Genomic DNA, 26,500 nt, shown 5'->3' on the forward strand with positions numbered 1-26,500 from the left:
ATCACTGACGAGAGTTGAAAATTAACACATTTCAATGAAATGCACCTGTAACGCCTGCGGGCTCGTCCGGGATTTGAACCCGGGACCTCTCGCACCCAAAGCGAGAATCATACCCCTAGACCAACGAGCCGCAACGTGATGGTTCAGGGGGAAAAAATATACATCTAACTGAGGCTAAATCTCCACAGCAGAAACGCGTTAGACAGTGAGGCCGACAAAGAATTGGTGAGGAAGCACAAAAGGGCTCGTCCGGGATTTGAACCCGGGACCTCTCGCACCCAAAGCGAGAATCATACCCCTAGACCAACGAGCCGCTGAGTGCTCCCCTGGGTCTTGTTTTGTCAGGACCCCTTGCAGGCCTGAGCAAGTAAAAAATCTGGTCCAAAATTGGCTCTTTTCCTTCAATGCTAACAAAAGAGTTTCGTCTTTGTTTGTTTCGTTAGCGTCGATTCTTGCAGTAAAGTCTGGCGTTTGTTTCGGAAAGAAGGGCTCGTCCGGGATTTGAACCCGGGACCTCTCGCACCCTAAGCGAGAATCATACCCCTAGACCAACGAGCCTGGGGCTAGGGTACCTTTTATTCAGTGCCTTTCTTCACAACAAATATTTAGAGTGGTCTGCAGGTAAGACCAATCTTTCAGCTTGGTTCCACTGCGCATCAACATTTCCTAAAGTAAGTCCTGGGTAACGAACTGCAGCAGTTCACCGGTGGCAGCTAGCAGCAAAAGTTGCAGAGTTTCACAGAACAGAGGGCTCGTCCGGGATTTGAACCCGGGACCTCTCGCACCCTAAGCGAGAATCATACCCCTAGACCAACGAGCCTGGGGCAAGGGTACCTTTTATTCAGTGCCTTTCTTCACAACAAATATTTAGAGTGGTCTGCAGGTAAGACCAATCTTTCAGCTTGGTTCCACTGCGCATCAACATTTCCTAAAGTAAGTCCTGGGTAACGAACTGCAGCAGTTCACCGGTGGCAGCTAGCAGCAAAAGTTGCAGAGTTTCACAGAACAGAGGGCTCGTCCGGGATTTGAACCCGGGACCTCTCGCACCCTAAGCAAGAATCATACCCCTAGACCAACGAGCCTGGGGCAAGGGTACCTTTTATTCAGTGCCTTTCTTCACAACAAATATTTAGAGTGGTCTGCAGTTAAGACCAATCTCTCAGCTTGGTTCCACTGCGCATCAACATTTCCTAAAGTAAGTCCTGGGTAACGAACTGCAGCAGTTCACCGGTGGCAGCTAGCAGCAAAAGTTGCAGAGTTTCACAGAACAGAGGGCTCGTCCGGGATTTGAACCCGGGACCTCTCGCACCCTAAGCGAGAATCATACCCCTAGACCAACGAGCCTGGGGGAAGGGTACCTTTTATTCAGTGCCTTTCTTCACAACAAATATTTAGAGTGGTCTGCAGGTAAGACCAATCTTTCAGCTTGGTTCCACTGCGCATCAACATTTCCTAAAGTAAGTCCTGGGTAACGAACTGCAGCAGTTCACCGGTGGCAGCTAGCAGCAAAAGTTGCAGAGTTTCACAGAACAGAGGGCTCGTCCGGGATTTGAACCCGGGACCTCTCGCACCCTAAGCGAGAATCATATCCCTAGACCAACGAGGCTGGGGCAAGGGTACCTTTTATTCAGTGCCTTTCTTCACAACAAATATTTAGAGTGGTCTGCAGGTAAGACCAATCTTTCAGCTTGGTTCCACTGCGCATCAACATTTCCTAAAGTAAGTCCTGGGTAACGAACTGCAGCAGTTCACCGGTGGCAGCTAGCAGCAAAAGTTGCAGAGTTTCACAGAACAGAGGGCTCGTCCGGGATTTGAACCCGGGACCTCTCGCACCCTAAGCGATAATCATACCCCTAGACCAACGAGCCACGCTGCGCAAAAGCTTTTGTCGAGCGTTTTGTGCAGCAATATTTAACTGAAAGGAAAGGCAGGTCGGGTGGTGTTGAGTTGCAGAAAAGCTGCCGGCTACATGCTGTACAGCAAAGGAGAGACGATGCTGACACAAACACATCATACTGACAGAAAGTTGCGTGGGAAAGGTCTCGTCCGGGATTTGAACCCCGGACCTCTCGCACCCTAAGCGAGAATCATACCCCTAGACCAACGAGCCACTCTGCTCAAACGCTTATGTCGAGCCTTCTGTGCAGCAATATTTAGCTGAAAGGAAAGGGAGGTGTGGTGTTGTTTAGTTGCAGAAAAGCTGCCGGCTATATGCTGTACAGCAAAGGTAAGACAGTGCTGACACAAGCACCTGATAATGACAAATAGTTGCGTGGGGAAGGACTTGTCTGGGATTTGAACCCGGGACCTCTCGCACCCTAAGCGAGAATCATACCCTAGACCAACAAGCCTTGACTGGCTATGAATTTAGCTGAAAAAACAACAACATAATTTTCTAGATCACTGACGAGAGTTGAAAATTAACACATTTCAATGAAATGCACCTGTAACGCCTGCGGGCTCGTCCGGGATTTGAACCCGGGACCTCTCGCACCCAAAGCGAGAATCATACCCCTAGACCAACGAGCCGCAACGTGATGGTTCAGGGGGAAAAAATATACATCTAACTGAGGCTAAATCTCCACAGCAGAAACGCGTTAGACAGTGAGGCCGACAAAGAATTGGTGAGGAAGCACAAAAGGGCTCGTCCGGGATTTGAACCCGGGACCTCTCGCACCCAAAGCGAGAATCATACCCCTAGACCAACGAGCCGCTGAGTGCTCCCCTGGGTCTTGTTTTGTCAGGACCCCTTGCAGGCCTGAGCAAGTAAAAAATCTGGTCCAAAATTGGCTCTTTTCCTTCAATGCTAACAAAAGAGTTTCGTCTTTGTTTGTTTCGTTAGCGTCGATTCTTGCAGTAAAGTCTGGCGTTTGTTTCGGAAAGAAGGGCTCGTCCGGGAGTTGAACCCGGGACCTCTCGCACCCGAAGCGAGAATCATACCCCTAGACCAACGAGCCTGGGGCAAGGGTACCTTTTATTCAGTGCCTTTCTTCACAACAAATATTTAGAGTGGTCTGCAGGTAAGACCAATCTTTCAGCTTGGTTCCACTGCGCATCAACATTTCCTAAAGTAAGTCCTGGGTAACGAACTGCAGCAGTTCACCAGTGGCAGCTAGCAGCAAAAGTTGCAGAGTTTCACAGAACAGAGGGCTCGTCCGGGATTTGAACCCGGGACCTCTCGCACCCTAAGCGAGAATCATACCCCTAGACCAACGAGCCTGGGGCAAGGGTACCTTTTATTCAGTGCCTTTCTTCACAACAAATATTTAGAGTGGTCTGCAGGTAAGACCAATCTTTCAGCTTGGTTCCACTGCGCATCAACATTTCCTAAAGTAAGTCCTGGGTAACGAACTGCAGCAGTTCACCGGTGGCAGCTAGCAGCAAAAGTTGCAGAGTTTCACAGAACAGAGGGCTCGTCCGGGATTTGAACCCGGGACCTCTCGCACCCTAAGCGAGAATCATACCCCTAGACCAACGAGCCTGGGGCAAGGGTACATTTTATTCAGTGCCTTTCTTCACAACAAATATTTAGAGTGGTCTGCAGGTAAGACCAATCTTTCAGCTTGGTTCCACTGCGCATCAACATTTCCTAAAGTAAGTCCTGGGTAACGAACTGCAGCAGTTCACCGGTGGCAGCTAGCAGCAAAAGTTGCAGAGTTTCACAGAACAGAGGGCTCGTCCGGGATTTGTACCCGGGACCTCTCGCACCCTAAGCGAGAATCATACCCCTAGACCAACGAGCCACTCTGCTCAAACGCTTAGGTCGAGCCTTCTGTGCAGCAATATTTAGCTGAAAGGAAAGGGAGGTGTGGTGTTGTTTAGTTGCAGAAAAGCTGCCGGCTATATGCTGTACAGCAAAGGTAAGACAGTGCTGACACAAGCACCTGATAATGACAAATAGTTGCGTGGGGAAGGACTTGTCTGGGATTTGAACCCGGGACCTCTTGCACCCTAAGCGAGAATCATACCCTAGACCAACAAGCCTTGACTGGCTATGAATTTAGCTGAAAAAACAACAACATAATTTTCTAGATCACTGACGAGAGTTGAAAATTAACACATTTCAATGAAATGCACCTGTAACGCCTGCGGGCTCGTCCGGGATTTGAACCCGGGACCTCTCGCACCCAAAGCGAGAATCATACCCCTAGACCAACGAGCCGCAATGTGATGGCTCAGGGGGAAAAAATATACATCCAACTGAGGCTAAATCTCCACAGCAGAAACGCGTTAGACAGTGAGGCCGACAAAGAATTGGTGAGGAAGCACAAAAGGGCTCGTCCGGGATTTGAACCCGGGACCTCTCGCACCCAAAGCGAGAATCATACCCCTAGACCAACGAGCCGCTGAGTGCTCCCCTGGGTCTTGTTTTGTCAGGACCCCTTGCAGGCCTGAGCAAGTAAAAAATCTGGTCCAAAATTGGCTCTTTTCCTTCAATGCTAACAAAAGAGTTTCGTCTTTGTTTGTTTCGTTAGCGTCGATTCTTGCAGTAAAGTCTGGCGTTTGTTTCGGAAAGAAGGGCTCGTCCGGGAGTTGAACCCGGGACCTCTCGCACCCGAAGCGAGAATCATACCCCTAGACCAACGAGCCTGGGGCAAGGGTACCTTTTATTCAGTGCCTTTCTTCACAACAAATATTTAGAGTGTTCTGCAGGTAAGGCCAATCTTTCAGCTTGGTTCCACTGCGCATCAACATTTCCTAAAGTAAGTCCTGGGTAACGAACTGCAGCAGTTCACCGGTGGCAGCTAGCAGCAAAAGTTGCAGAGTTTCACAGAACAGAGGGCTCGTCCGGGATTTGAACCCGGGACCTCTCGCACCCTAAGCGAGAATCATACCCCTAGACCAACGAGCCACGCTGCGCAAAAGCTTTTGTCGAGCGTTTTGTGCAGCAATATTTAACTGAAAGGAAAGGCAGGTCGGGTGGTGTTGAGTTGCAGAAAAGCTGCCGGCTACATGCTGTACAGCAAAGGAGAGACGGTGCTGACACAAACACATCATACTGACAGAAAGTTGCGTGGGAAAGGTCTCGTCCGGGATTTGAACCCCGGACCTCTCGCACCCTAAGCGAGAATCATACCCCTAGACCAACGAGCCACTCTGCTCAAACGCTTATGTCGAGCCTTCTGTGCAGCAATATTTAGCTGAAAGGAAAGGGAGGTGTGGTGTTGTTTAGTTGCAGAAAAGCTGCCGGCTATATGCTGTACAGCAAAGGTAAGACAGTGCTGACACAAGCACCTGATAATGACAAATAGTTGCGTGGGGAAGGACTTGTCTGGGATTTGAACCCGGGACCTCTCGCACCCTAAGCGAGAATCATATCCTAGACCAACAAGCCTTGACTGGCTATGAATTTAGCTGAAAAAACAACAACATAATTTTCTAGATCACTGACGAGAGTTGAAAATTAACACATTTCAATGAAATGCACCTGTAACGCCTGCGGGCTCGTCCGGGATTTGAACCCGGGATCTCTCGCACCCAAAGCGAGAATCATACCCCTAGACCAACGAGCCGCAATGTGATGGCTCAGGGGGAAAAAATATACATCCAACTGAGGCTAAATCTCCACAGCAGAAACGCGTTAGACAGTGAGGCCGACAAAGAATTGGTGAGGAAGCACATAAGGGCTCGTCCGGGATTTAAACCCGGGACCTCTCGCACCCAAAGCGAGAATCATACCCATAGACCAACGAGCCGCTGAGTGCTCCCCTGGGTCTTGTTTTGTCAGGACCCCTTGCAGGCCTGAGCAAGTAAAAAATCTGGTCCAAAATTGGCTCTTTTCCTTCAATGCTAACAAAAGAGTTTCGTCTTTGTTTGTTTCGTTAGCGTCGATTCTTGCAGTAAAGTCTGGCGTTTGTTTCGGAAAGAAGGGCTCGTCCGGGAGTTGAACCCGGGACCTCTCGCACCCGAAGCGAGAATCATACCCCTAGACCAACGAGCCTGGGGCAAGGGTACCTTTTATTCAGTGCCTTTCTTCACAACAAATATTTAGAGTGGTCTGCAGGTAAGACCAATCTTTCAGCTTGGTTCCACTGCGCATCAACATTTCCTAAAGTAAGTCCTGGGTAACGAACTGCAGCAGTTCACCGGTGGCAGCTAGCAGCAAAAGTTGCAGAGTTTCACAGAACAGAGGGCTCGTCCGGGATTTGAACCCGGGACCTCTCGCACCCTAAGCGAGAATCATACCCCTAGACCAACGAGCCTGGGCCAAGGGTACCTTTTATTCAGTGCCTTTCTTCACAACAAATATTTAGAGTGGTCTGCAGGTAAGACCAATCTTTCAGCTTGGTTCCACTGCGCATCAACATTTCCTAAAGTAAGTCCTGGGTAACGAACTGCAGCAGTTCACCGGTGGCAGCTAGCAGCAAAAGTTGCAGAGTTTCACAGAACAGAGGGCTCGTCCGGGATTTGAACCCGGGACCTCTCGCACCCTAAGCGAGAATCATACCCCTAGACCAACGAGCCTGGGGCAAGGGTACATTTTATTCAGTGCCTTTCTTCACAACAAATATTTAGAGTGGTCTGCAGGTAAGACCAATCTTTCAGCTTGGTTCCACTGCGCATCAACATTTCCTAAAGTAAGTCCTGGGTAACGAACTGCAGCAGTTCACCGGTGGCAGCTAGCAGCAAAAGTTGCAGAGTTTCACAGAACAGCGGGCTCGTCCGGGATTTGAACCCGGGACCTCTCGCACCCTAAGCGAGAATCATACCCCTAGACCAACGAGCCACTCTGCTCAAACGCTTAGGTCGAGCCTTCTGTGCAGCAATATTTAGCTGAAAGGAAAGGGAGGTGTGGTGTTGTTTAGTTGCAGAAAAGCTGCCGGCTATATGCTGTACAGCAAAGGTAAGACAGTGCTGACACAAGCACCTGATAATGACAAATAGTTGCGTGGAGAAGGACTTGTCTGGGATTTGAACCCGGGACCTCTTGCACCCTAAGCGAGAATCATACCCTAGACCAACAAGCCTTGACTGGCTATGAATTTAGCTGAAAAAACAACAACATAATTTTCTAGATCACTGACGAGAGTTGAAAATTAACACATTTCAATGAAATGCACCTGTAACGCCTGCGGGCTCGTCCGGGATTTGAACCCGGGACCTCTCGCACCCAAAGCGAGAATCATACCCCTAGACCAACGAGCCGCAATGTGATGGCTCAGGGGGAAAAAATATACATCCAACTGAGGCTAAATCTCCACAGCAGAAACGCGTTAGACAGTGAGGCCGACAAAGAATTGGTGAGGAAGCACAAAAGGGCTCGTCCGGGATTTGAACCCGGGACCTCTCGCACCCAAAGCGAGAATCATACCCCTAGACCAACGAGCCGCTGAGTGCTTCCCTGGGTCTTGTTTTGTCAGGACCCCTTGCAGGCCTGAGCAAGTAAAAAATCTGGTCGAAAATTGGCTCTTTTCCTTCAATGCTAACAAAAGAGTTTCGTCTTTGTTTGTTTCGTTAGCGTCGATTCTTGAAGTAAAGTCTGGCGTTTGTTTCGGAAAGAAGGGCTCGTCCGGGAGTTGAACCCGGGACCTCTCGCACCCGAAGCGAGAATCATACCCCTAGACCAACGAGCCTGGGGCAAGGGTACCTTTTATTCAGTGCCTTTCTTCACAACAAATATTTAGAGTGTTCTGCAGGTAAGGCCAATCTTTCAGCTTGGTTCCACTGCGCATCAACATTTCCTAAAGTAAGTCCTGGGTAACGAACTGCAGCAGTTCACCGGTGGCAGCTAGCAGCAAAAGTTGCAGAGTTTCACAGAACAGAGGGCTCGTCCGGAATTTGAACCCGGGACCTCTCGCACCCTAAGCGAGAATCATACCCCTAGACCAACGAGCCTGGGGCAAGGGTACCTTTTATTCAGTGCCTTTCTTCACAACAAATATTTAGAGTGGTCTGCAGGTAAGACCAATCTTTCAGCTTGGTTCCACTGCGCATCAACATTTCCTAAAGTAAGTCCTGGGTAACGAACTGCAGCAGTTCACCGGTGGCAGCTAGCAGCAAAAGTTGCAGAGTTTCACAGAACAGAGGGCTCGTCCGGGATTTGAACCCGGGACCTCTCGCACCCTAAGCGAGAATCATACCCCTAGACCAACGAGCCACGCTGCGCAAAAGCTTTTGTCGAGCGTTTTGTGCAGCAATATTTAACTGAAAGGAAAGGCAGGTCGGGTGGTGTTGAGTTGCAGAAAAGCTGCCGGCTACATGCTGTACAGCAAAGGAGAGACGATGCTGACACAAACACATCATACTGACAGAAAGTTGCGTGGGAAAGGTCTCGTCCGGGATTTGAACCCCGGACCTCTCGCACCCTAAGCGAGAATCATACCCCTAGACCAACGAGCCACTCTGCTCAAACGCTTATGTCGAGCCTTCTGTGCAGCAATATTTAGCTGAAAGGAAAGGGAGGTGTGGTGTTGTTTAGTTGCAGAAAAGCTGCCGGCTATATGCTGTACAGCAAAGGTAAGACAGTGCTAACACAAGCACCTGATAATGACAAATAGTTGCGTGGGGAAGGACTTGTCTGGGATTTGAACCCGGGACCTCTCGCACCCTAAGCGAGAATCATACCCTAGACCAACAAGCCTTGACTGGCTATGAATTTAGCTGAAAAAACAACAACATAATTTTCTAGATCACTGACGAGAGTTGAAAATTAACACATTTCAATGAAATGCACCTGTAACGCCTGCGGGCTCGTCCGGGATTTGAACCCGGGCCCTCTCGCACCCAAAGCGAGAATCATACCCCTACACCAACGAGCCGCAACGTGATGGTTCAGGGGGAAAAAATATACATCCAACTGAGACTAAATCTCCACAGCAGAAACGCGTTAGACAGTGAGGCCGACAAAGAATTGGTGAGGAAGCACAAAAGGGCTCGTCCGGGATTTGAACCCGGGACCTCTCGCACCCAAAGCGAGAATCATACCCCTAGACCAACGAGCCGCTGAGTGCTCCCCTGGGTCTTGTTTTGTCAGGACCCCTTGCAGGCCTGAGCAAGTAAAAAATCTGGTCCAAAATTGGCTCTTTTCCTTCAATGCTAACAAAAGAGTTTCGTCTTTGTTTGTTTCGTTAGCGTCGATTCTTGCAGTAAAGTCTGGCGTTTGTTTCGGAAAGAAGGGCTCGTCCGGGAGTTGAACCCGGGACCTCTCGCACCCGAAGCGAGAATCATACCCCTAGACCAACGAGCCTGGGGCAAGGGTACCTTTTATTCAGTGCCTTTCTTCACAACAAATATTTAGAGTGGTCTGCAGGTAAGACCAATCTTTCAGCTTGGTTCCACTGCGCATCAACATTTCCTAAAGTAAGTCCTGGGTAACGAACTGCAGCAGTTCACCAGTGGCAGCTAGCAGCAAAAGTTGCAGAGTTTCACAGAACAGAGGGCTCGTCCGGGATTTGAACCCGGGACCTCTCGCACCCTAAGCGAGAATCATACCCCTAGACCAACGAGCCTGGGGCAAGGGTACCTTTTATTCAGTGCCTTTCTTCACAACAAATATTTAGAGTGGTCTGCAGGTAAGACCAATCTTTCAGCTTGGTTCCACTGCGCATCAACATTTCCTAAAGTAAGTCCTGGGTAACGAACTGCAGCAGTTCACCGGTGGCAGCTAGCAGCAAAAGTTGCAGAGTTTCACAGAACAGAGGGCTCGTCCGGGATTTGAACCCGGGACCTCTCGCACCCTAAGCGAGAATCATACCCCTAGACCAACGAGCCTGGGGCAAGGGTACCTTTTATTCAGTGCCTTTCTTCACAACAAATATTTAGAGTGGTCTGCAGGTAAGACCAATCTTTCAGCTTGGTTCCACTGCGCATCAACATTTCCTAAAGTAAGTCCTGGGTAACGAACTGCAGCAGTTCACCGGTGGCAGCTAGCAGCAAAAGTTGCAGAGTTTCACAGAACAGAGGGCTCGTCCGGGATTTGAACCCGGGACCTCTCGCACCCTAAGCGAGAATCATACCCCTAGACCAACGAGCCTGGGGCAAGGGTACCTTTTATTCAGTGCCTTTCTTCACAACAAATATTTAGAGTGGTCTGCAGGTAAGACCAATCTCTCAGCTTGGTTCCACTGCGCATCAACATTTCCTAAAGTAAGTCCTGGGTAACGAACTGCAGCAGTTCACCGGTGGCAGCTAGCAGCAAAAGTTGCAGAGTTTCACAGAACAGAGGGCTCGTCCGGGATTTGAACCCGGGACCTCTCGCACCCTAAGCGAGAATCATACCCCTAGACCAACGAGCCTGGGGCAAGGGTACCTTTTATTCAGTGCCTTTCTTCACAACAAATATTTAGAGTGGTCTGCAGGTAAGACCAATCTTTCAGCTTGGTTCCACTGCGCATCAACATTTCCTAAAGTAAGTCCTGGGTAACGAACTGCAGCAGTTCACCGGTGGCAGCTAGCAGCAAAAGTTGCAGAGTTTCACAGAACAGAGGGCTCGTCCGGGATTTGAACCCGGGACCTCTCGCACCCTAAGCGAGAATCATACCCCTAGACCAACGAGGCTGGGGCAAGGGTACCTTTTATTCAGTGCCTTTCTTCACAACAAATATTTAGAGTGGTCTGCAGGTAAGACCAATCTTTCAGCTTGGTTCCACTGCGCATCAACATTTCCTAAAGTAAGTCCTGGGTAACGAACTGCAGCAGTTCACCGGTGGCAGCTAGCAGCAAAAGTTGCAGAGTTTCACAGAACAGAGGGCTCGTCCGGGATTTGAACCCGGGACCTCTCGCACCCTAAGCGAGAATCATACCCCTAGACCAACGATCCACGCTGCGCAAAGGCTTTTGTCGAGCGTTTTGTGCAGCAATATTTAACTGAAAGGAAAGGCAGGTCGGGTGGTGTTGAGTTGCAGAAAAGCTGCCGGCTACATGCTGTACAGCAAAGGAGAGACGATGCTGACACAAACACATCATACTGACAGAAAGTTGCGTGGGAAAGGTCTCGTCCGGGATTTGAACCCCGGACCTCTCGCACCCTAAGCGAGAATCATACCCCTAGACCAACGAGCCACTCTGCTCAAACGCTTATGTCGAGCCTTCTGTGCAGCAATATTTAGCTGAAAGGAAAGGGAGGTGTGGTGTTGTTTAGTTGCAGAAAAGCTGCCGGCTATATGCTGTACAGCAAAGGTAAGACAGTGCTGACACAAGCACCTGATAATGACAAATAGTTGCGTGGGGAAGGACTTGTCTGGGATTTGAACCCGGGACCTCTCGCACCCTAAGCGAGAATCATACCCTAGACCAACAAGCCTTGACTGGCTATGAATTTAGCTGAAAAAACAACAACATAATTTTCTAGATCACTGACGAGAGTTGAAAATTAACACATTTCAATGAAATGCACCTGTAACGCCTGCGGGCTCGTCCGGGATTTGAACCCGGGACCTCTCGCACCCAAAGCGAGAATCATACCCCTAGACCAACGAGCCGCAACGTGATGGTTCAGGGGGAAAAAATATACATCCAACTGAGGCTAAATCTCCACAGCAGAAACGCGTTAGACAGTGAGGCCGACAAAGAATTGGTGAGGAAGCACAAAAGGGCTCGTCCGGGATTTGAACCCGGGACCTCTCGCACCCAAAGCGAGAATCATACCCCTAGACCAACGAGCCGCTGAGTGCTCCCCTGGGTCTTGTTTTGTCAGGACCCCTTGCAGGCCTGAGCAAGTAAAAAATCTGGTCCAAAATTGGCTCTTTTCCTTCAATGCTAACAAAAGAGTTTCGTCTTTGTTTGTTTCGTTAGCGTCGATTCTTGCAGTAAAGTCTGGCGTTTGTTTCGGAAAGAAGGGCTCGTCCGGGAGTTGAACCCGGGACCTCTCGCACCCGAAGCGAGAATCATACCCCTAGACCAACGAGCCTGGGGCAAGGGTACCTTTTATTCAGTGCCTTTCTTCACAACAAATATTTAGAGTGGTCTGCAGGTAAGACCAATCTTTCAGCTTGGTTCCACTGCGCATCAACATTTCCTAAAGTAAGTCCTGGGTAACGAACTGCAGCAGTTCACCAGTGGCAGCTAGCAGCAAAAGTTGCAGAGTTTCACAGAACAGAGGGCTCGTCCGGGATTTGAACCCGGGACCTCTCGCACCCTAAGCGAGAATCATACCCCTAGACCAACGAGCCTGGGGCAAGGGTACCTTTTATTCAGTGCCTTTCTTCACAACAAATATTTAGAGTGGTCTGCAGGTAAGACCAATCTTTCAGCTTGGTTCCACTGCGCATCAACATTTCCTAAAGTAAGTCCTGGGTAACGAACTGCAGCAGTTCACCGGTGGCAGCTAGCAGCAAAAGTTGCAGAGTTTCACAGAACAGAGGGCTCGTCCGGGATTTGAACCCGGGACCTCTCGCACCCTAAGCGAGAGTCATACCCCTAGACCAACGAGCCCTGGGCAAGGGTACCTTTTATTCAGTGCCTTTCTTCACAACAAATATTTAGAGTGGTCTGCAGGTAAGACCAATCTTTCAGCTTGGTTCCACTGCGCATCAACATTTCCTAAAGTAAGTCCTGGGTAACGAACTGCAGCAGTTCACCGGTGGCAGCTAGCAGCAAAAGTTGCGGAGTTTCACAGAACAGAGGGCTCGTCCGGGATTTGAACCCGGGACCTCTCGCACCCTAAGCGAGAATCATACCCCTAGACCAACGAGCCTGGGGCAAGGGTACCTTTTATTCAGTGCCTTTCTTCACAACAAATATTTAGAGTGGTCTGCAGGTAAGACCAATCTTTCAGCTTGGTTCCACTGCGCATCAACATTTCCTAAAGTAAGTCCTGGGTAACGAACTGCAGCAGTTCACCGGTGGCAGCTAGCAGCAAAAGTTGCAGAGTTTCACAGAACAGAGGGCTCGTCCGGGATTTGAACCCGGGACCTCTCGCACCCTAAGCGAGAATCATACCCCTAGACCAACGAGCCTGGGGCAAGGGTACCTTTTATTCAGTGCCTTTCTTCACAACAAATATTTAGAGTGGTCTGCAGGTAAGACCAATCTTTCAGCTTGGTTCCACTGCGCATCAACATTTCCTAAAGTAAGTCCTGGGTAACGAACTGCAGCAGTTCACCGGTGGCAGCTAGCAGCAAAAGTTGCAGAGTTTCACAGAACAGAGGGCTCGTCCGGGATTTGAACCCGGGACCTCTCGCACCCTAAGCGAGAATCATACCCCTAGACCAACAAGCCACGCTGCGCAAAAGCTTTTGTCGAGCGTTTTGTGCAGCAATATTTAACTGAAAGGAAAGGCAGGTCGGGTGGTGTTGAGTTGCAGAAAAGCTGCCGGCTACATGCTGTACAGCAAAGGAGAGACGATGCTGACACAAACACATCATACTGACAGAAAGTTGCGTGGGAAAGGTCTCGTCCGGGATTTGAACCCCGGACCTCTCGCACCCTAAGCGAGAATCATACCCCTAGAGCAACGAGCCACTCTGCTCAAACGCTTATGTCGAGCCTTCTGTGCAGCAATATTTAGCTGAAAGGAAAGGGAGGTGTGGTGTTGTTTAGTTGCAGAAAAGCTGCCGGCTATATGCTGTACAGCAAAGGTAAGACAGTGCTGACACAAGCACCTGATAATGACAAATAGTTGCGTGGGGAAGGACTTGTCTGGGATTTGAACCCGGGACCTCTCGCACCCTAAGCGAGAATCATACCCTAGACCAACAAGCCTTGACTGGCTATGAAATTAGCTGAAAAAACAACAACATAATTTTCTAGATCACTGACGAGAGTTGAAAATTAACACATTTCAATGAAATGCACCTGTAACGCCTGCGGGCTCGTCCGGGATTTGAACCCGGGACCTCTCGCACCCAAAGCGAGAATCATACCCCTAGACCAACGAGCCGCAACGTGATGGTTCAGGGGGAAAAAATATACATCCAACTGAGGCTAAATCTCCACAGCAGAAACGCGTTAGACAGTGAGGCCGACAAAGAATTGGTGAGGAAGCACAAAAGGGCTCGTCCGGGATTTGAACCCGGGACCTCTCGCACCCAAAGCGAGAATCATACCCCTAGACCAACGAGCCGCTGAGTGCTCCCCTGGGTCTTGTTTTGTCAGGACCCCTTGCAGGCCTGAGCAAGTAAAAAATCTGGTCCAAAATTGGCTCTTTTCCTTCAATGCTAACAAAAGAGTTTCGTCTTTGTTTGTTTCGTTAGCGTCGATTCTTGCAGTAAAGTCTGGCGTTTGTTTCGGAAAGAAGGGCTCGTCCGGGAGTTAAACCCGGGACCTCTCGCACCCGAAGCGAGAGTCATACCCCTAGACCAACGAGCCTGGGGGAAGGGTACCTTTTATTCAGTGCCTTTCTTCACAACAAATATTTAGAGTGTTCTGCAGGTAAGGCCAATCTTTCAGCTTGGTTCCACTGCGCATCAACATTTCCTAAAGTAAGTCCTGGGTAACGAACTGCAGCAGTTCACCGGTGGCAGCTAGCAGCAAAAGTTGCAGAGTTCCACAGAACAGAGGGCTCGTCCGGGATTTGAACCCGGGACCTCTCGCACCCTAAGCGAGAATCATACCCCTAGACCAACGAGCCTGGGGCAAGGGTACCTTTTATTCAGTGCCTTTCTTCACAACAAATATTTAGAGTGGTCTGCAGGTAAGACCAATCTTTCAGCTTGGTTCCACTGCGCATCAACATTTCCTGAAGTAAGTCCTGGGTAACGAACTGCAGCAGTTCACCGGTGGCAGCTAGCAGCAAAAGTTGCAGAGTTTCACAGAACAGAGGGCTCGTCCGGAATTTGAACCCGGGACCTCTCGCACCCTAAGCGAGAATCATACCCCTAGACCAACGAGCCTGGGGCAAGGGTACCTTTTATTCAGTGCCTTTCTTCACAACAAATATTTAGAGTGGTCTGCAGGTAAGACCAATCTTTCAGCTTGGTTCCACTGCGCATCAACATTTCCTAAAGTAAGTCCTGGGTAACGAACTGCAGCAGTTCACCGGTGGCAGCTAGCAGCAAAAGTTGCAGAGTTTCACAGAACAGAGGGCTCGTCCGGGATTTGAACCCGGGACCTCTCGCACCCTAAGCGAGAATCATACCCCTAGACCAACGAGCCACGCTGCGCAAAAGCTTTTGTCGAGCGTTTTGTGCAGCAATATTTAACTGAAAGGAAAGGCAGGTCGGGTGGTGTTGAGTTGCAGAAAAGCTGCCGGCTACATGCTGTACAGCAAAGGAGAGACGATGCTGACACAAACACATCATACTGACAGAAAGTTGCGTGGGAAAGGTCTCGTCCGGGATTTGAACCCCGGACCTCTCGCACCCTAAGCGAGAATCATACCCCTAGACCAACGAGCCACTCTGCTCAAACGCTTATGTCGAGCCTTCTGTGCAGCAATATTTAGCTGAAAGGAAAGGGAGGTGTGGTGTTGTTTAGTTGCAGAAAAGCTGCCGGCTATATGCTGTACAGCAAAGGTAAGACAGTGCTAACACAAGCACCTGATAATGACAAATAGTTGCGTGGGGAAGGACTTGTCTGGGATTTGAACCCGGGACCTCTCGCACCCTAAGCGAGAATCATACCCTAGACCAACAAGCCTTGACTGGCTATGAATTTAGCTGAAAAAACAACAACATAATTTTCTAGATCACTGACGAGAGTTGAAAATTAACACATTTCAATGAAATGCACCTGTAACGCCTGCGGGCTCGTCCGGGATTTGAACCCGGGACCTCTCGCACCCAAAGCGAGAATCATACCCCTACACCAACGAGCCGCAACGTGATGGTTCAGGGGGAAAAAATATACATCCAACTGAGACTAAATCTCCACAGCAGAAACGCGTTAGACAGTGAGGCCGACAAAGAATTGGTGAGGAAGCACAAAAGGGCTCGTCCGGGATTTGAACCCGGGACCTCTCGCACCCAAAGCGAGAATCATACCCCTAGACCAACGAGCCGCTGAGTGCTCCCCTGGGTCTTGTTTTGTCAGGACCCCTTGCAGGCCTGAGCAAGTAAAAAATCTGGTCCAAAATTGGCTCTTTTCCTTCAATGCTAACAAAAGAGTTTCGTCTTTGTTTGTTTCGTTAGCGTCGATTCTTGCAGTAAAGTCTGGCGTTTGTTTCGGAAAGAAGGGCTCGTCCGGGAGTTGAACCCGGGACCTCTCGCACCCGAAGCGAGAATCATACCCCTAGACCAACGAGCCTGGGGCAAGGGTACCTTTTATTCAGTGCCTTTCTTCACAACAAATATTTAGAGTGGTCTGCAGGTAAGACCAATCTTTCAGCTTGGTTCCACTGCGCATCAACATTTCCTAAAGTAAGTCCTGGGTAACGAACTGCAGCAGTTCACCAGTGGCAGCTAGCAGCAAAAGTTGCAGAGTTTCACAGAACAGAGGGCTCGTCCGGGATTTGAACCCGGGACCTCTCGCACCCTAAGCGAGAATCATACCCCTAGACCAACGAGCCTGGGGCAAGGGTACCTTTTATTCAGTGCCTTTCTTCACAACAAATATTTAGAGTGGTCTGCAGGTAAGACCAATCTTTCAGCTTGGTTCCACTGCGCATCAACATTTCCTAAAGTAAGTCCTGGGTAACGAACTGCAGCAGTTCACCGGTGGCAGCTAGCAGCAAAAGTTGCAGAGTTTCACAGAACAGAGGGCTCGTCCGGGATTTGAACCCGGGACCTCTCGCACCCTAAGCGAGAATCATACCCCTAGACCAACGAGCCTGGGGCAAGGGTACCTTTTATTCAGTGCCTTTCTTCACAACAAATATTTAGAGTGGTCTGCAGGTAAGACCAATCTTTCAGCTTGGTTCCACTGCGCATCAACATTTCCTAAAGTAAGTCCTGGGTAACGAACTGCAGCAGTTCACCGGTGGCAGCTAGCAGCAAAAGTTGCAGAGTTTCACAGAACAGAGGGCTCGTCCGGGATTTGAACCCGGGACCTCTCGCACCCTAAGCGAGAATCATACCCCTAGACCAACGAGCCTGGGGCAAGGGTACCTTTTATTCAGTGCCTTTCTTCACAACAAATATTTAGAGTGGTCTGCAGGTAAGACCAATCTCTCAGCTTGGTTCCACTGCGCATCAACATTTCCTAAAGTAAGTCCTGGGTAACGAACTGCAGCAGTTCACCGGTGGCAGCTAGCAGCAAAAGTTGCAGAGTTTCACAGAACAGAGGGCTCGTCCGGGATTTGAACCCGGGACCTCTCGCACCCTAAGCGAGAATCATACCCCTAGACCAACGAGCCTGGGGCAAGGGTACCTTTTATTCAGTGCCTTTCTTCACAACAAATATTTAGAGTGGTCTGCAGGTAAGACCAATCTTTCAGCTTGGTTCCACTGCGCATCAACATTTCCTAAAGTAAGTCCTGGGTAACGAACTGCAGCAGTTCACCGGTGGCAGCTAGCAGCAAAAGTTGCAGAGTTTCACAGAACAGAGGGCTCGTCCGGGATTTGAACCCGGGACCTCTCGCACCCTAAGCGAGAATCATACCCCTAGACCAACGAGGCTGGGGCAAGGGTACCTTTTATTCAGTGCCTTTCTTCACAACAAATATTTAGAGTGGTCTGCAGGTAAGACCAATCTTTCAGCTTGGTTCCACTGCGCATCAACATTTCCTAAAGTAAGTCCTGGGTAACGAACTGCAGCAGTTCACCGGTGGCAGCTAGCAGCAAAAGTTGCAGAGTTTCACAGAACAGAGGGCTCGTCCGGGATTTGAACCCGGGACCTCTCGCACCCTAAGCGAGAATCATACCCCTAGACCAACGATCCACGCTGCGCAAAGGCTTTTGTCGAGCGTTTTGTGCAGCAATATTTAACTGAAAGGAAAGGCAGGTCGGGTGGTGTTGAGTTGCAGAAAAGCTGCCGGCTACATGCTGTACAGCAAAGGAGAGACGATGCTGACACAAACACATCATACTGACAGAAAGTTGCGTGGGAAAGGTCTCGTCCGGGATTTGAACCCCGGACCTCTCGCACCCTAAGCGAGAATCATACCCCTAGACCAACGAGCCACTCTGCTCAAACGCTTATGTCGAGCCTTCTGTGCAGCAATATTTAGCTGAAAGGAAAGGGAGGTGTGGTGTTGTTTAGTTGCAGAAAAGCTGCCGGCTATATGCTGTACAGCAAAGGTAAGACAGTGCTGACACAAGCACCTGATAATGACAAATAGTTGCGTGGGGAAGGACTTGTCTGGGATTTGAACCCGGGACCTCTCGCACCCTAAGCGAGAATCATACCCTAGACCAACAAGCCTTGACTGGCTATGAATTTAGCTGAAAAAACAACAACATAATTTTCTAGATCACTGACGAGAGTTGAAAATTAACACATTTCAATGAAATGCACCTGTAACGCCTGCGGGCTCGTCCGGGATTTGAACCCGGGACCTCTCGCACCCAAAGCGAGAATCATACCCCTAGACCAACGAGCCGCAACGTGATGGTTCAGGGGGAAAAAATATACATCCAACTGAGGCTAAATCTCCACAGCAGAAACGCGTTAGACAGTGAGGCCGACAAAGAATTGGTGAGGAAGCACAAAAGGGCTCGTCCGGGATTTGAACCCGGGACCTCTCGCACCCAAAGCGAGAATCATACCCCTAGACCAACGAGCCGCTGAGTGCTCCCCTGGGTCTTGTTTTGTCAGGACCCCTTGCAGGCCTGAGCAAGTAAAAAATCTGGTCCAAAATTGGCTCTTTTCCTTCAATGCTAACAAAAGAGTTTCGTCTTTGTTTGTTTCGTTAGCGTCGATTCTTGCAGTAAAGTCTGGCGTTTGTTTCGGAAAGAAGGGCTCGTCCGGGAGTTGAACCCGGGACCTCTCGCACCCGAAGCGAGAATCATACCCCTAGACCAACGAGCCTGGGGCAAGGGTACCTTTTATTCAGTGCCTTTCTTCACAACAAATATTTAGAGTGGTCTGCAGGTAAGACCAATCTTTCAGCTTGGTTCCACTGCGCATCAACATTTCCTAAAGTAAGTCCTGGGTAACGAACTGCAGCAGTTCACCAGTGGCAGCTAGCAGCAAAAGTTGCAGAGTTTCACAGAACAGAGGGCTCGTCCGGGATTTGAACCCGGGACCTCTCGCACCCTAAGCGAGAATCATACCCCTAGACCAACGAGCCTGGGGCAAGGGTACCTTTTATTCAGTGCCTTTCTTCACAACAAATATTTAGAGTGGTCTGCAGGTAAGACCAATCTTTCAGCTTGGTTCCACTGCGCATCAACATTTCCTAAAGTAAGTCCTGGGTAACGAACTGCAGCAGTTCACCGGTGGCAGCTAGCAGCAAAAGTTGCAGAGTTTCACAGAACAGAGGGCTCGTCCGGGATTTGAACCCGGGACCTCTCGCACCCTAAGCGAGAGTCATACCCCTAGACCAACGAGCCCTGGGCAAGGGTACCTTTTATTCAGTGCCTTTCTTCACAACAAATATTTAGAGTGGTCTGCAGGTAAGACCAATCTTTCAGCTTGGTTCCACTGCGCATCAACATTTCCTAAAGTAAGTCCTGGGTAACGAACTGCAGCAGTTCACCGGTGGCAGCTAGCAGCAAAAGTTGCGGAGTTTCACAGAACAGAGGGCTCGTCCGGGATTTGAACCCGGGACCTCTCGCACCCTAAGCGAGAATCATACCCCTAGACCAACGAGCCTGGGGCAAGGGTACCTTTTATTCAGTGCCTTTCTTCACAACAAATATTTAGAGTGGTCTGCAGGTAAGACCAATCTTTCAGCTTGGTTCCACTGCGCATCAACATTTCCTAAAGTAAGTCCTGGGTAACGAACTGCAGCAGTTCACCGGTGGCAGCTAGCAGCAAAAGTTGCAGAGTTTCACAGAACAGAGGGCTCGTCCGGGATTTGAACCCGGGACCTCTCGCACCCTAAGCGAGAATCATACCCCTAGACCAACGAGCCTGGGGCAAGGGTACCTTTTATTCAGTGCCTTTCTTCACAACAAATATTTAGAGTGGTCTGCAGGTAAGACCAATCTTTCAGCTTGGTTCCACTGCGCATTAACATTTCCTAAAGTAAGTCCTGGGTAACGAACTGCAGCAGTTCACCGGTGGCAGCTAGCAGCAAAAGTTGCAGAGTTTCACAGAACAGAGGGCTCGTCCGGGATTTGAACCCGGGACCTCTCGCACCCTAAGCGAGAATCATACCCCTAGACCAACAAGCCACGCTGCGCAAAAGCTTTTGTCGAGCGTTTTGTGCAGCAATATTTAACTGAAAGGAAAGGCAGGTCGGGTGGTGTTGAGTTGCAGAAAAGCTGCCGGCTACATGCTGTACAGCAAAGGAGAGACGATGCTGACACAAACACATCATACTGACAGAAAGTTGCGTGGGAAAGGTCTCGTCCGGGATTTGAACCCCGGACCTCTCGCACCCTAAGCGAGAATCATACCCCTAGAGCAACGAGCCACTCTGCTCAAACGCTTATGTCGAGCCTTCTGTGCAGCAATATTTAGCTGAAAGGAAAGGGAGGTGTGGTGTTGTTTAGTTGCAGAAAAGCTGCCGGCTATATGCTGTACAGCAAAGGTAAGACAGTGCTGACACAAGCACCTGATAATGACAAATAGTTGCGTGGGGAAGGACTTGTCTGGGATTTGAACCCGGGACCTCTCGCACCCTAAGCGAGAATCATACCCTAGACCAACAAGCCTTGACTGGCTATGAAATTAGCTGAAAAAACAACAACATAATTTTCTAGATCACTGACGAGAGTTGAAAATTAACACATTTCAATGAAATGCACCTGTAACGCCTGCGGGCTCGTCCGGGATTTGAACCCGGGACCTCTCGCACCCAAAGCGAGAATCATACCCCTAGACCAACGAGCCGCAACGTGATGGTTCAGGGGGAAAAAATATACATCCAACTGAGGCTAAATCTCCACAGCAGAAACGCGTTAGACAGTGAGGCCGACAAAGAATTGGTGAGGAAGCACAAAAGGGCTCGTCCGGGATTTGAACCCGGGACCTCTCGCACCCAAAGCGAGAATCATACCCCTAGACCAACGAGCCGCTGAGTGCTCCCCTGGGTCTTGTTTTGTCAGGACCCCTTGCAGGCCTGAGCAAGTAAAAAATCTGGTCCAAAATTGGCTCTTTTCCTTCAATGCTAACAAAAGAGTTTCGTCTTTGTTTGTTTCGTTAGCGTCGATTCTTGCAGTAAAGTCTGGCGTTTGTTTCGGAAAGAAGGGCTCGTCCGGGAGTTAAACCCGGGACCTCTCGCACCCGAAGCGAGAGTCATACCCCTAGACCAACGAGCCTGGGGGAAGGGTACCTTTTATTCAGTGCCTTTCTTCACAACAAATATTTAGAGTGTTCTGCAGGTAAGGCCAATCTTTCAGCTTGGTTCCACTGCGCATCAACATTTCCTAAAGTAAGTCCTGGGTAACGAACTGCAGCAGTTCACCGGTGGCAGCTAGCAGCAAAAGTTGCAGAGTTCCACAGAACAGAGGGCTCGTCCGGGATTTGAACCCGGGACCTCTCGCACCCTAAGCGAGAATCATACCCCTAGACCAACGAGCCTGGGGCAAGGGTACCTTTTATTCAGTGCCTTTCTTCACAACAAATATTTAGAGTGGTCTGCAGGTAAGACCAATCTTTCAGCTTGGTTCCACTGCGCATCAACATTTCCTGAAGTAAGTCCTGGGTAACGAACTGCAGCAGTTCACCGGTGGCAGCTAGCAGCAAAAGTTGCAGAGTTTCACAGAACAGAGGGCTCGTCCGGGATTTGAACCCGGGACCTCTCGCACCCTAAGCGAGAATCATACCCCTAGACCAACGAGCCTGGGCCAAGGGTACCTTTTATTCAGTGCCTTTCTTCACAACAAATATTTAGAGTGGTCTGCAGGTAAGACCAATCTTTCAGCTTGGTTCCACTGCGCATCAACATTTCCTAAAGTAAGTCCTGGGTAACGAACTGCAGCAGTTCACCGGTGGCAGCTAGCAGCAAAAGTTGCAGAGTTTCACAGAACAGAGGGCTCGTCCGGGATTTGAACCCGGGACCTCTCGCACCCTAAGCGAGAGTCATACCCCTAGACCAACGAGCCCTGGGCAAGGGTACCTTTTATTCAGTGCCTTTCTTCACAACAAATATTTAGAGTGGTCTGCAGGTAAGACCAATCTTTCAGCTTGGTTCCACTGCGCATCAACATTTCCTAAAGTAAGTCCTGGGTAACGAACTGCAGCAGTTCACCGGTGGCAGCTAGCAGCAAAAGTTGCGGAGTTTCACAGAACAGAGGGCTCGTCCGGGATTTGAACCCGGGACCTCTCGCACCCTAAGCGAGAATCATACCCCTAGACCAACGAGCCTGGGGCAAGGGTACCTTTTATTCAGTGCCTTTCTTCACAACAAATATTTAGAGTGGTCTGCAGGTAAGACCAATCTTTCAGCTTGGTTCCACTGCGCATCAACATTTCCTAAAGTAAGTCCTGGGTAACGAACTGCAGCAGTTCACCGGTGGCAGCTAGCAGCAAAAGTTGCAGAGTTTCACAGAACAGAGGGCTCGTCCGGGATTTGAACCCGGGACCTCTCGCACCCTAAGCGAGAATCATACCCCTAGACCAACGAGCCTGGGGCAAGGGTACCTTTTATTCAGTGCCTTTCTTCACAACAAATATTTAGAGTGGTCTGCAGGTAAGACCAATCTTTCAGCTTGGTTCCACTGCGCATCAACATTTCCTAAAGTAAGTCCTGGGTAACGAACTGCAGCAGTTCACCGGTGGCAGCTAGCAGCAAAAGTTGCAGAGTTTCACAGAACAGAGGGCTCGTCCGGGATTTGAACCCGGGACCTCTCGCACCCTAAGCGAGAATCATACCCCTAGACCAACAAGCCACGCTGCGCAAAAGCTTTTGTCGAGCGTTTTGTGCAGCAATATTTAACTGAAAGGAAAGGCAGGTCGGGTGGTGTTGAGTTGCAGAAAAGCTGCCGGCTACATGCTGTACAGCAAAGGAGAGACGATGCTGACACAAACACATCATACTGACAGAAAGTTGCGTGGGAAAGGTCTCGTCCGGGATTTGAACCCCGGACCTCTCGCACCCTAAGCGAGAATCATACCCCTAGAGCAACGAGCCACTCTGCTCAAACGCTTATGTCGAGCCTTCTGTGCAGCAATATTTAGCTGAAAGGAAAGGGAGGTGTGGTGTTGTTTAGTTGCAGAAAAGCTGCCGGCTATATGCTGTACAGCAAAGGTAAGACAGTGCTGACACAAGCACCTGATAATGACAAATAGTTGCGTGGGGAAGGACTTGTCTGGGATTTGAACCCGGGACCTCTCGCACCCTAAGCGAGAATCATACCCTAGACCAACAAGCCTTGACTGGCTATGAAATTAGCTGAAAAAACAACAACATAATTTTCTAGATCACTGACGAGAGTTGAAAATTAACACATTTCAATGAAATGCACCTGTAACGCCTGCGGGCTCGTCCGGGATTTGAACCCGGGACCTCTCGCACCCAAAGCGAGAATCATACCCCTAGACCAACGAGCCGCAACGTGATGGTTCAGGGGGAAAAAATATACATCCAACTGAGGCTAAATCTCCACAGCAGAAACGCGTTAGACAGTGAGGCCGACAAAGAATTGGTGAGGAAGCACAAAAGGGCTCGTCCGGGATTTGAACCCGGGACCTCTCGCACCCAAAGCGAGAATCATACCCCTAGACCAACGAGCCGCTGAGTGCTCCCCTGGGTCTTGTTTTGTCAGGACCCCTTGCAGGCCTGAGCAAGTAAAAAATCTGGTCCAAAATTGGCTCTTTTCCTTCAATGCTAACAAAAGAGTTTCGTCTTTGTTTGTTTCGTTAGCGTCGATTCTTGCAGTAAAGTCTGGCGTTTGTTTCGGAAAGAAGGGCTCGTCCGGGAGTTAAACCCGGGACCTCTCGCACCCGAAGCGAGAGTCATACCCCTAGACCAACGAGCCTGGGGGAAGGGTACCTTTTATTCAGTGCCTTTCTTCACAACAAATATTTAGAGTGTTCTGCAGGTAAGGCCAATCTTTCAGCTTGGTTCCACTGCGCATCAACATTTCCTAAAGTAAGTCCTGGGTAACGAACTGCAGCAGTTCACCGGTGGCAGCTAGCAGCAAAAGTTGCAGAGTTCCACAGAACAGAGGGCTCGTCCGGGATTTGAACCCGGGACCTCTCGCACCCTAAGCGAGAATCATACCCCTAGACCAACGAGCCTGGGGCAAGGGTACCTTTTATTCAGTGCCTTTCTTCACAACAAATATTTAGAGTGGTCTGCAGGTAAGACCAATCTTTCAGCTTGGTTCCACTGCGCATCAACATTTCCTGAAGTAAGTCCTGGGTAACGAACTGCAGCAGTTCACCGGTGGCAGCTAGCAGCAAAAGTTGCAGAGTTTCACAGAACAGAGGGCTCGTCCGGGATTTGAACCCGGGACCTCTCGCACCCTAAGCGAGAATCATACCCCTAGACCAACGAGCCTGGGCCAAGGGTACCTTTTATTCAGTGCCTTTCTTCACAACAAATATTTAGAGTGGTCTGCAGGTAAGACCAATCTTTCAGCTTGGTTCCACTGCGCATCAACATTTCCTAAAGTAAGTCCTGGGTAACGAACTGCAGCAGTTCACCGGTGGCAGCTAGCAGCAAAAGTTGCAGAGTTTCACAGAACAGAGGGCTCGTCCGGGATTTGAACCCGGGACCTCTCGCACCCTAAGCGAGAATCATACCCCTAGACCAACAAGCCACGCTGCGCAAAAGCTTTTGTCGAGCGTTTTGTGCAGCAATATTTAACTGAAAGGAAAGGCAGGTCGGGTGGTGTTGAGTTGCAGAAAAGCTGCCGGCTACATGCTGTACAGCAAAGGAGAGACGATGCTGACACAAACACATCATACTGACAGAAAGTTGCGTGGGAAAGGTCTCGTCCGGGATTTGAACCCCGGACCTCTCGCACCCTAAGCGAGAATCATACCCCTAGACCAACGAGCCACTCTGCTCAAACGCTTATGTCGAGCCTTCTGTGCAGCAATATTTAGCTGAAAGGAAAGGGAGGTGTGGTGTTGTTTAGTTGCAGAAAAGCTGCCGGCTATATGCTGTACAGCAAAGGTAAGACAGTGCTGACACAAGCACCTGATAATGACAAATAGTTGCGTGGGGAAGGACTTGTCTGGGATTTGAACCCAGGACCTCTCGCACCCTAAGCGAGAATCATACCCTAGACCAACAAGCCTTGACTGGCTATGAATTTAGCTGAAAAAACAACAACATAATTTTCTAGATCACTGACGAGAGTTGAAAATTAACACATTTCAATGAAATGCACCTGTAACGCCTGCGGGCTCGTCCGGGATTTGAACCCGGGACCTCTCGCACCCAAAGCGAGAATCATACCCCTAGACCAACGAGCCGCAATGTGATGGCTCAGGGGGAAAAAATATACATCCAACTGAGGCTAAATCTCCACAGCAGAAACGCGTTAGACAGTGAGGCCGACAAAGAATTGGTGAGGAAGCACAAAAGGGCTCGTCCGGGATTTGAACCCGGGACCTCTCGCACCCAAAGCGAGAATCATACCCCTAGACCAACGAGCCGCTGAGTGCTCCCCTGGGTCTTGTTTTGTCAGGACCCCTTGCAGGCCTGAGCAAGTAAAAAATCTGGTCCAAAATTGGCTCTTTTCCTTCAATGCTAACAAAAGAGTTTCGTCTTTGTTTGTTTCGTTAGCGTCGATTCTTGCAGTAAAGTCTGGCGTTTGTTTCGGTAAGAAGGGCTCGTCCGGGAGTTGAACCCGGGACCTCTCGCACCCGAAGCGAGAATCATACCCCTAGACCAACGAGCCTGGGGCAAGGGTACCTTTTATTCAGTGCCTTTCTTCACAACAAATATTTAGAGTGTTCTGCAGGTAAGGCCAATCTTTCAGCTTGGTTCCACTGCGCATCAACATTTCCTAAAGTAAGTCCTGGGTAACGAACTGCAGCAGTTCACCGGTGGCAGCTAGCAGCAAAAGTTGCAGAGTTTCACAGAACAGAGGGCTCGTCCGGGATTTGAACCCGGGACCTCTCGCACCCTAAGCGAGAATCATACCCCTAGACCAACGAGCCACGCTGCGCAAAAGCTTTTGTCGAGCGTTTTGTGCAGCAATATTTAACTGAAAGGAAAGGCAGGTCGGGTGGTGTTGAGTTGCAGAAAAGCTGCCGGCTACATGCTGTACAGCAAAGGAGAGACGGTGCTGACACAAACACATCATACTGACAGAAAGTTGCGTGGGAAAGGTCTCGTCCGGGATTTGAACCCCGGACCTCTCGCACCCTAAGCGAGAATCATACCCCTAGACCAACGAGCCACTCTGCTCAAACGCTTATGTCGAGCCTTCTGTGCAGCAATATTTAGCTGAAAGGAAAGGGAGGTGTGGTGTTGTTTAGTTGCAGAAAAGCTGCCGGCTATATGCTATACAGCAAAGGTAAGACAGTGCTGACACAAGCACCTGATAATGACAAATAGTTGCGTGGGGAAGGACTTGTCTGGGATTTGAACCCGGGACCTCTCGCACCCTAAGCGAGAATCATACCCTAGACCAACAAGCCTTGACTGGCTATGAATTTAGCTGAAAAAACAACAACA

The 26,500-nt window shown here is 49.7% G+C and overlaps 70 non-coding genes across 70 annotated transcripts; all 70 read right to left on the reverse strand.

Annotated features, from left to right (window-relative positions):
- Positions 1 to 58: 58 nt before the first annotated feature.
- On the reverse strand, positions 59 to 130 carry trnap-ugg. Its single transcript has one exon. It is a non-coding gene; the product is annotated as a tRNA-Pro (tRNA).
- Positions 131 to 241: 111 nt separating this feature from the next.
- trnap-ugg lies at positions 242 to 313 on the reverse strand. The gene has a single exon. It is a non-coding gene; the product is annotated as a tRNA-Pro (tRNA).
- Positions 314 to 486: 173 nt separating this feature from the next.
- trnap-agg lies at positions 487 to 558 on the reverse strand. Its single transcript has one exon. It is a non-coding gene; the product is annotated as a tRNA-Pro (tRNA).
- Positions 559 to 748: 190 nt separating this feature from the next.
- trnap-agg lies at positions 749 to 820 on the reverse strand. Its single transcript has one exon. It is a non-coding gene; the product is annotated as a tRNA-Pro (tRNA).
- Positions 821 to 1,272: 452 nt separating this feature from the next.
- trnap-agg lies at positions 1,273 to 1,344 on the reverse strand. Its single transcript has one exon. It is a non-coding gene; the product is annotated as a tRNA-Pro (tRNA).
- A 1,113-nt stretch (positions 1,345 to 2,457) lies between these two features.
- trnap-ugg lies at positions 2,458 to 2,529 on the reverse strand. Its single transcript has one exon. It is a non-coding gene; the product is annotated as a tRNA-Pro (tRNA).
- Positions 2,530 to 2,640: 111 nt separating this feature from the next.
- Positions 2,641 to 2,712, reverse strand: trnap-ugg. Its single transcript has one exon. It is a non-coding gene; the product is annotated as a tRNA-Pro (tRNA).
- A 173-nt stretch (positions 2,713 to 2,885) lies between these two features.
- trnap-cgg lies at positions 2,886 to 2,957 on the reverse strand. Its single transcript has one exon. It is a non-coding gene; the product is annotated as a tRNA-Pro (tRNA).
- A 190-nt stretch (positions 2,958 to 3,147) lies between these two features.
- trnap-agg lies at positions 3,148 to 3,219 on the reverse strand. Its single transcript has one exon. It is a non-coding gene; the product is annotated as a tRNA-Pro (tRNA).
- A 190-nt stretch (positions 3,220 to 3,409) lies between these two features.
- Positions 3,410 to 3,481, reverse strand: trnap-agg. Its single transcript has one exon. It is a non-coding gene; the product is annotated as a tRNA-Pro (tRNA).
- A 609-nt stretch (positions 3,482 to 4,090) lies between these two features.
- On the reverse strand, positions 4,091 to 4,162 carry trnap-ugg. Its single transcript has one exon. It is a non-coding gene; the product is annotated as a tRNA-Pro (tRNA).
- A 111-nt stretch (positions 4,163 to 4,273) lies between these two features.
- Positions 4,274 to 4,345, reverse strand: trnap-ugg. Its single transcript has one exon. It is a non-coding gene; the product is annotated as a tRNA-Pro (tRNA).
- A 173-nt stretch (positions 4,346 to 4,518) lies between these two features.
- On the reverse strand, positions 4,519 to 4,590 carry trnap-cgg. Its single transcript has one exon. It is a non-coding gene; the product is annotated as a tRNA-Pro (tRNA).
- Positions 4,591 to 4,780: 190 nt separating this feature from the next.
- trnap-agg lies at positions 4,781 to 4,852 on the reverse strand. The gene has a single exon. It is a non-coding gene; the product is annotated as a tRNA-Pro (tRNA).
- A 1,017-nt stretch (positions 4,853 to 5,869) lies between these two features.
- trnap-cgg lies at positions 5,870 to 5,941 on the reverse strand. Its single transcript has one exon. It is a non-coding gene; the product is annotated as a tRNA-Pro (tRNA).
- A 190-nt stretch (positions 5,942 to 6,131) lies between these two features.
- On the reverse strand, positions 6,132 to 6,203 carry trnap-agg. Its single transcript has one exon. It is a non-coding gene; the product is annotated as a tRNA-Pro (tRNA).
- Positions 6,204 to 6,393: 190 nt separating this feature from the next.
- trnap-agg lies at positions 6,394 to 6,465 on the reverse strand. Its single transcript has one exon. It is a non-coding gene; the product is annotated as a tRNA-Pro (tRNA).
- A 190-nt stretch (positions 6,466 to 6,655) lies between these two features.
- Positions 6,656 to 6,727, reverse strand: trnap-agg. Its single transcript has one exon. It is a non-coding gene; the product is annotated as a tRNA-Pro (tRNA).
- Positions 6,728 to 7,074: 347 nt separating this feature from the next.
- trnap-ugg lies at positions 7,075 to 7,146 on the reverse strand. The gene has a single exon. It is a non-coding gene; the product is annotated as a tRNA-Pro (tRNA).
- Positions 7,147 to 7,257: 111 nt separating this feature from the next.
- On the reverse strand, positions 7,258 to 7,329 carry trnap-ugg. Its single transcript has one exon. It is a non-coding gene; the product is annotated as a tRNA-Pro (tRNA).
- Positions 7,330 to 7,502: 173 nt separating this feature from the next.
- trnap-cgg lies at positions 7,503 to 7,574 on the reverse strand. The gene has a single exon. It is a non-coding gene; the product is annotated as a tRNA-Pro (tRNA).
- Positions 7,575 to 8,026: 452 nt separating this feature from the next.
- trnap-agg lies at positions 8,027 to 8,098 on the reverse strand. The gene has a single exon. It is a non-coding gene; the product is annotated as a tRNA-Pro (tRNA).
- Positions 8,099 to 8,870: 772 nt separating this feature from the next.
- Positions 8,871 to 8,942, reverse strand: trnap-ugg. The gene has a single exon. It is a non-coding gene; the product is annotated as a tRNA-Pro (tRNA).
- Positions 8,943 to 9,115: 173 nt separating this feature from the next.
- trnap-cgg lies at positions 9,116 to 9,187 on the reverse strand. Its single transcript has one exon. It is a non-coding gene; the product is annotated as a tRNA-Pro (tRNA).
- A 190-nt stretch (positions 9,188 to 9,377) lies between these two features.
- On the reverse strand, positions 9,378 to 9,449 carry trnap-agg. Its single transcript has one exon. It is a non-coding gene; the product is annotated as a tRNA-Pro (tRNA).
- A 190-nt stretch (positions 9,450 to 9,639) lies between these two features.
- Positions 9,640 to 9,711, reverse strand: trnap-agg. The gene has a single exon. It is a non-coding gene; the product is annotated as a tRNA-Pro (tRNA).
- A 190-nt stretch (positions 9,712 to 9,901) lies between these two features.
- trnap-agg lies at positions 9,902 to 9,973 on the reverse strand. Its single transcript has one exon. It is a non-coding gene; the product is annotated as a tRNA-Pro (tRNA).
- Positions 9,974 to 10,163: 190 nt separating this feature from the next.
- Positions 10,164 to 10,235, reverse strand: trnap-agg. Its single transcript has one exon. It is a non-coding gene; the product is annotated as a tRNA-Pro (tRNA).
- Positions 10,236 to 11,348: 1,113 nt separating this feature from the next.
- Positions 11,349 to 11,420, reverse strand: trnap-ugg. The gene has a single exon. It is a non-coding gene; the product is annotated as a tRNA-Pro (tRNA).
- A 111-nt stretch (positions 11,421 to 11,531) lies between these two features.
- On the reverse strand, positions 11,532 to 11,603 carry trnap-ugg. Its single transcript has one exon. It is a non-coding gene; the product is annotated as a tRNA-Pro (tRNA).
- A 173-nt stretch (positions 11,604 to 11,776) lies between these two features.
- On the reverse strand, positions 11,777 to 11,848 carry trnap-cgg. The gene has a single exon. It is a non-coding gene; the product is annotated as a tRNA-Pro (tRNA).
- Positions 11,849 to 12,038: 190 nt separating this feature from the next.
- trnap-agg lies at positions 12,039 to 12,110 on the reverse strand. The gene has a single exon. It is a non-coding gene; the product is annotated as a tRNA-Pro (tRNA).
- Positions 12,111 to 12,300: 190 nt separating this feature from the next.
- trnap-agg lies at positions 12,301 to 12,372 on the reverse strand. Its single transcript has one exon. It is a non-coding gene; the product is annotated as a tRNA-Pro (tRNA).
- A 190-nt stretch (positions 12,373 to 12,562) lies between these two features.
- Positions 12,563 to 12,634, reverse strand: trnap-agg. Its single transcript has one exon. It is a non-coding gene; the product is annotated as a tRNA-Pro (tRNA).
- Positions 12,635 to 12,824: 190 nt separating this feature from the next.
- trnap-agg lies at positions 12,825 to 12,896 on the reverse strand. Its single transcript has one exon. It is a non-coding gene; the product is annotated as a tRNA-Pro (tRNA).
- Positions 12,897 to 13,747: 851 nt separating this feature from the next.
- On the reverse strand, positions 13,748 to 13,819 carry trnap-ugg. Its single transcript has one exon. It is a non-coding gene; the product is annotated as a tRNA-Pro (tRNA).
- Positions 13,820 to 13,930: 111 nt separating this feature from the next.
- On the reverse strand, positions 13,931 to 14,002 carry trnap-ugg. The gene has a single exon. It is a non-coding gene; the product is annotated as a tRNA-Pro (tRNA).
- A 173-nt stretch (positions 14,003 to 14,175) lies between these two features.
- Positions 14,176 to 14,247, reverse strand: trnap-cgg. Its single transcript has one exon. It is a non-coding gene; the product is annotated as a tRNA-Pro (tRNA).
- Positions 14,248 to 14,437: 190 nt separating this feature from the next.
- On the reverse strand, positions 14,438 to 14,509 carry trnap-agg. Its single transcript has one exon. It is a non-coding gene; the product is annotated as a tRNA-Pro (tRNA).
- A 452-nt stretch (positions 14,510 to 14,961) lies between these two features.
- On the reverse strand, positions 14,962 to 15,033 carry trnap-agg. Its single transcript has one exon. It is a non-coding gene; the product is annotated as a tRNA-Pro (tRNA).
- Positions 15,034 to 15,805: 772 nt separating this feature from the next.
- trnap-ugg lies at positions 15,806 to 15,877 on the reverse strand. The gene has a single exon. It is a non-coding gene; the product is annotated as a tRNA-Pro (tRNA).
- Positions 15,878 to 16,050: 173 nt separating this feature from the next.
- trnap-cgg lies at positions 16,051 to 16,122 on the reverse strand. The gene has a single exon. It is a non-coding gene; the product is annotated as a tRNA-Pro (tRNA).
- A 190-nt stretch (positions 16,123 to 16,312) lies between these two features.
- On the reverse strand, positions 16,313 to 16,384 carry trnap-agg. The gene has a single exon. It is a non-coding gene; the product is annotated as a tRNA-Pro (tRNA).
- Positions 16,385 to 16,574: 190 nt separating this feature from the next.
- On the reverse strand, positions 16,575 to 16,646 carry trnap-agg. Its single transcript has one exon. It is a non-coding gene; the product is annotated as a tRNA-Pro (tRNA).
- Positions 16,647 to 16,836: 190 nt separating this feature from the next.
- Positions 16,837 to 16,908, reverse strand: trnap-agg. The gene has a single exon. It is a non-coding gene; the product is annotated as a tRNA-Pro (tRNA).
- A 190-nt stretch (positions 16,909 to 17,098) lies between these two features.
- trnap-agg lies at positions 17,099 to 17,170 on the reverse strand. The gene has a single exon. It is a non-coding gene; the product is annotated as a tRNA-Pro (tRNA).
- Positions 17,171 to 18,283: 1,113 nt separating this feature from the next.
- trnap-ugg lies at positions 18,284 to 18,355 on the reverse strand. The gene has a single exon. It is a non-coding gene; the product is annotated as a tRNA-Pro (tRNA).
- A 111-nt stretch (positions 18,356 to 18,466) lies between these two features.
- On the reverse strand, positions 18,467 to 18,538 carry trnap-ugg. Its single transcript has one exon. It is a non-coding gene; the product is annotated as a tRNA-Pro (tRNA).
- Positions 18,539 to 18,711: 173 nt separating this feature from the next.
- On the reverse strand, positions 18,712 to 18,783 carry trnap-cgg. Its single transcript has one exon. It is a non-coding gene; the product is annotated as a tRNA-Pro (tRNA).
- A 190-nt stretch (positions 18,784 to 18,973) lies between these two features.
- trnap-agg lies at positions 18,974 to 19,045 on the reverse strand. The gene has a single exon. It is a non-coding gene; the product is annotated as a tRNA-Pro (tRNA).
- Positions 19,046 to 19,235: 190 nt separating this feature from the next.
- Positions 19,236 to 19,307, reverse strand: trnap-agg. Its single transcript has one exon. It is a non-coding gene; the product is annotated as a tRNA-Pro (tRNA).
- Positions 19,308 to 19,497: 190 nt separating this feature from the next.
- trnap-agg lies at positions 19,498 to 19,569 on the reverse strand. The gene has a single exon. It is a non-coding gene; the product is annotated as a tRNA-Pro (tRNA).
- A 190-nt stretch (positions 19,570 to 19,759) lies between these two features.
- On the reverse strand, positions 19,760 to 19,831 carry trnap-agg. Its single transcript has one exon. It is a non-coding gene; the product is annotated as a tRNA-Pro (tRNA).
- An 851-nt stretch (positions 19,832 to 20,682) lies between these two features.
- On the reverse strand, positions 20,683 to 20,754 carry trnap-ugg. The gene has a single exon. It is a non-coding gene; the product is annotated as a tRNA-Pro (tRNA).
- Positions 20,755 to 20,865: 111 nt separating this feature from the next.
- On the reverse strand, positions 20,866 to 20,937 carry trnap-ugg. Its single transcript has one exon. It is a non-coding gene; the product is annotated as a tRNA-Pro (tRNA).
- Positions 20,938 to 21,110: 173 nt separating this feature from the next.
- trnap-cgg lies at positions 21,111 to 21,182 on the reverse strand. Its single transcript has one exon. It is a non-coding gene; the product is annotated as a tRNA-Pro (tRNA).
- Positions 21,183 to 21,372: 190 nt separating this feature from the next.
- Positions 21,373 to 21,444, reverse strand: trnap-agg. The gene has a single exon. It is a non-coding gene; the product is annotated as a tRNA-Pro (tRNA).
- A 190-nt stretch (positions 21,445 to 21,634) lies between these two features.
- trnap-agg lies at positions 21,635 to 21,706 on the reverse strand. Its single transcript has one exon. It is a non-coding gene; the product is annotated as a tRNA-Pro (tRNA).
- Positions 21,707 to 21,896: 190 nt separating this feature from the next.
- On the reverse strand, positions 21,897 to 21,968 carry trnap-agg. Its single transcript has one exon. It is a non-coding gene; the product is annotated as a tRNA-Pro (tRNA).
- Positions 21,969 to 22,158: 190 nt separating this feature from the next.
- On the reverse strand, positions 22,159 to 22,230 carry trnap-agg. Its single transcript has one exon. It is a non-coding gene; the product is annotated as a tRNA-Pro (tRNA).
- A 190-nt stretch (positions 22,231 to 22,420) lies between these two features.
- trnap-agg lies at positions 22,421 to 22,492 on the reverse strand. Its single transcript has one exon. It is a non-coding gene; the product is annotated as a tRNA-Pro (tRNA).
- Positions 22,493 to 23,343: 851 nt separating this feature from the next.
- Positions 23,344 to 23,415, reverse strand: trnap-ugg. The gene has a single exon. It is a non-coding gene; the product is annotated as a tRNA-Pro (tRNA).
- Positions 23,416 to 23,526: 111 nt separating this feature from the next.
- trnap-ugg lies at positions 23,527 to 23,598 on the reverse strand. Its single transcript has one exon. It is a non-coding gene; the product is annotated as a tRNA-Pro (tRNA).
- A 173-nt stretch (positions 23,599 to 23,771) lies between these two features.
- Positions 23,772 to 23,843, reverse strand: trnap-cgg. The gene has a single exon. It is a non-coding gene; the product is annotated as a tRNA-Pro (tRNA).
- Positions 23,844 to 24,033: 190 nt separating this feature from the next.
- trnap-agg lies at positions 24,034 to 24,105 on the reverse strand. Its single transcript has one exon. It is a non-coding gene; the product is annotated as a tRNA-Pro (tRNA).
- A 190-nt stretch (positions 24,106 to 24,295) lies between these two features.
- On the reverse strand, positions 24,296 to 24,367 carry trnap-agg. Its single transcript has one exon. It is a non-coding gene; the product is annotated as a tRNA-Pro (tRNA).
- An 851-nt stretch (positions 24,368 to 25,218) lies between these two features.
- On the reverse strand, positions 25,219 to 25,290 carry trnap-ugg. The gene has a single exon. It is a non-coding gene; the product is annotated as a tRNA-Pro (tRNA).
- Positions 25,291 to 25,401: 111 nt separating this feature from the next.
- On the reverse strand, positions 25,402 to 25,473 carry trnap-ugg. Its single transcript has one exon. It is a non-coding gene; the product is annotated as a tRNA-Pro (tRNA).
- A 173-nt stretch (positions 25,474 to 25,646) lies between these two features.
- On the reverse strand, positions 25,647 to 25,718 carry trnap-cgg. The gene has a single exon. It is a non-coding gene; the product is annotated as a tRNA-Pro (tRNA).
- A 190-nt stretch (positions 25,719 to 25,908) lies between these two features.
- Positions 25,909 to 25,980, reverse strand: trnap-agg. The gene has a single exon. It is a non-coding gene; the product is annotated as a tRNA-Pro (tRNA).
- Positions 25,981 to 26,500: the final 520 nt, after the last annotated feature.

This window comes from Alosa sapidissima, chromosome 8 (assembly GCF_018492685.1).
Source record: "Alosa sapidissima isolate fAloSap1 chromosome 8, fAloSap1.pri, whole genome shotgun sequence".
Taxonomy (NCBI): domain Eukaryota; kingdom Metazoa; phylum Chordata; class Actinopteri; order Clupeiformes; family Clupeidae; genus Alosa; species Alosa sapidissima.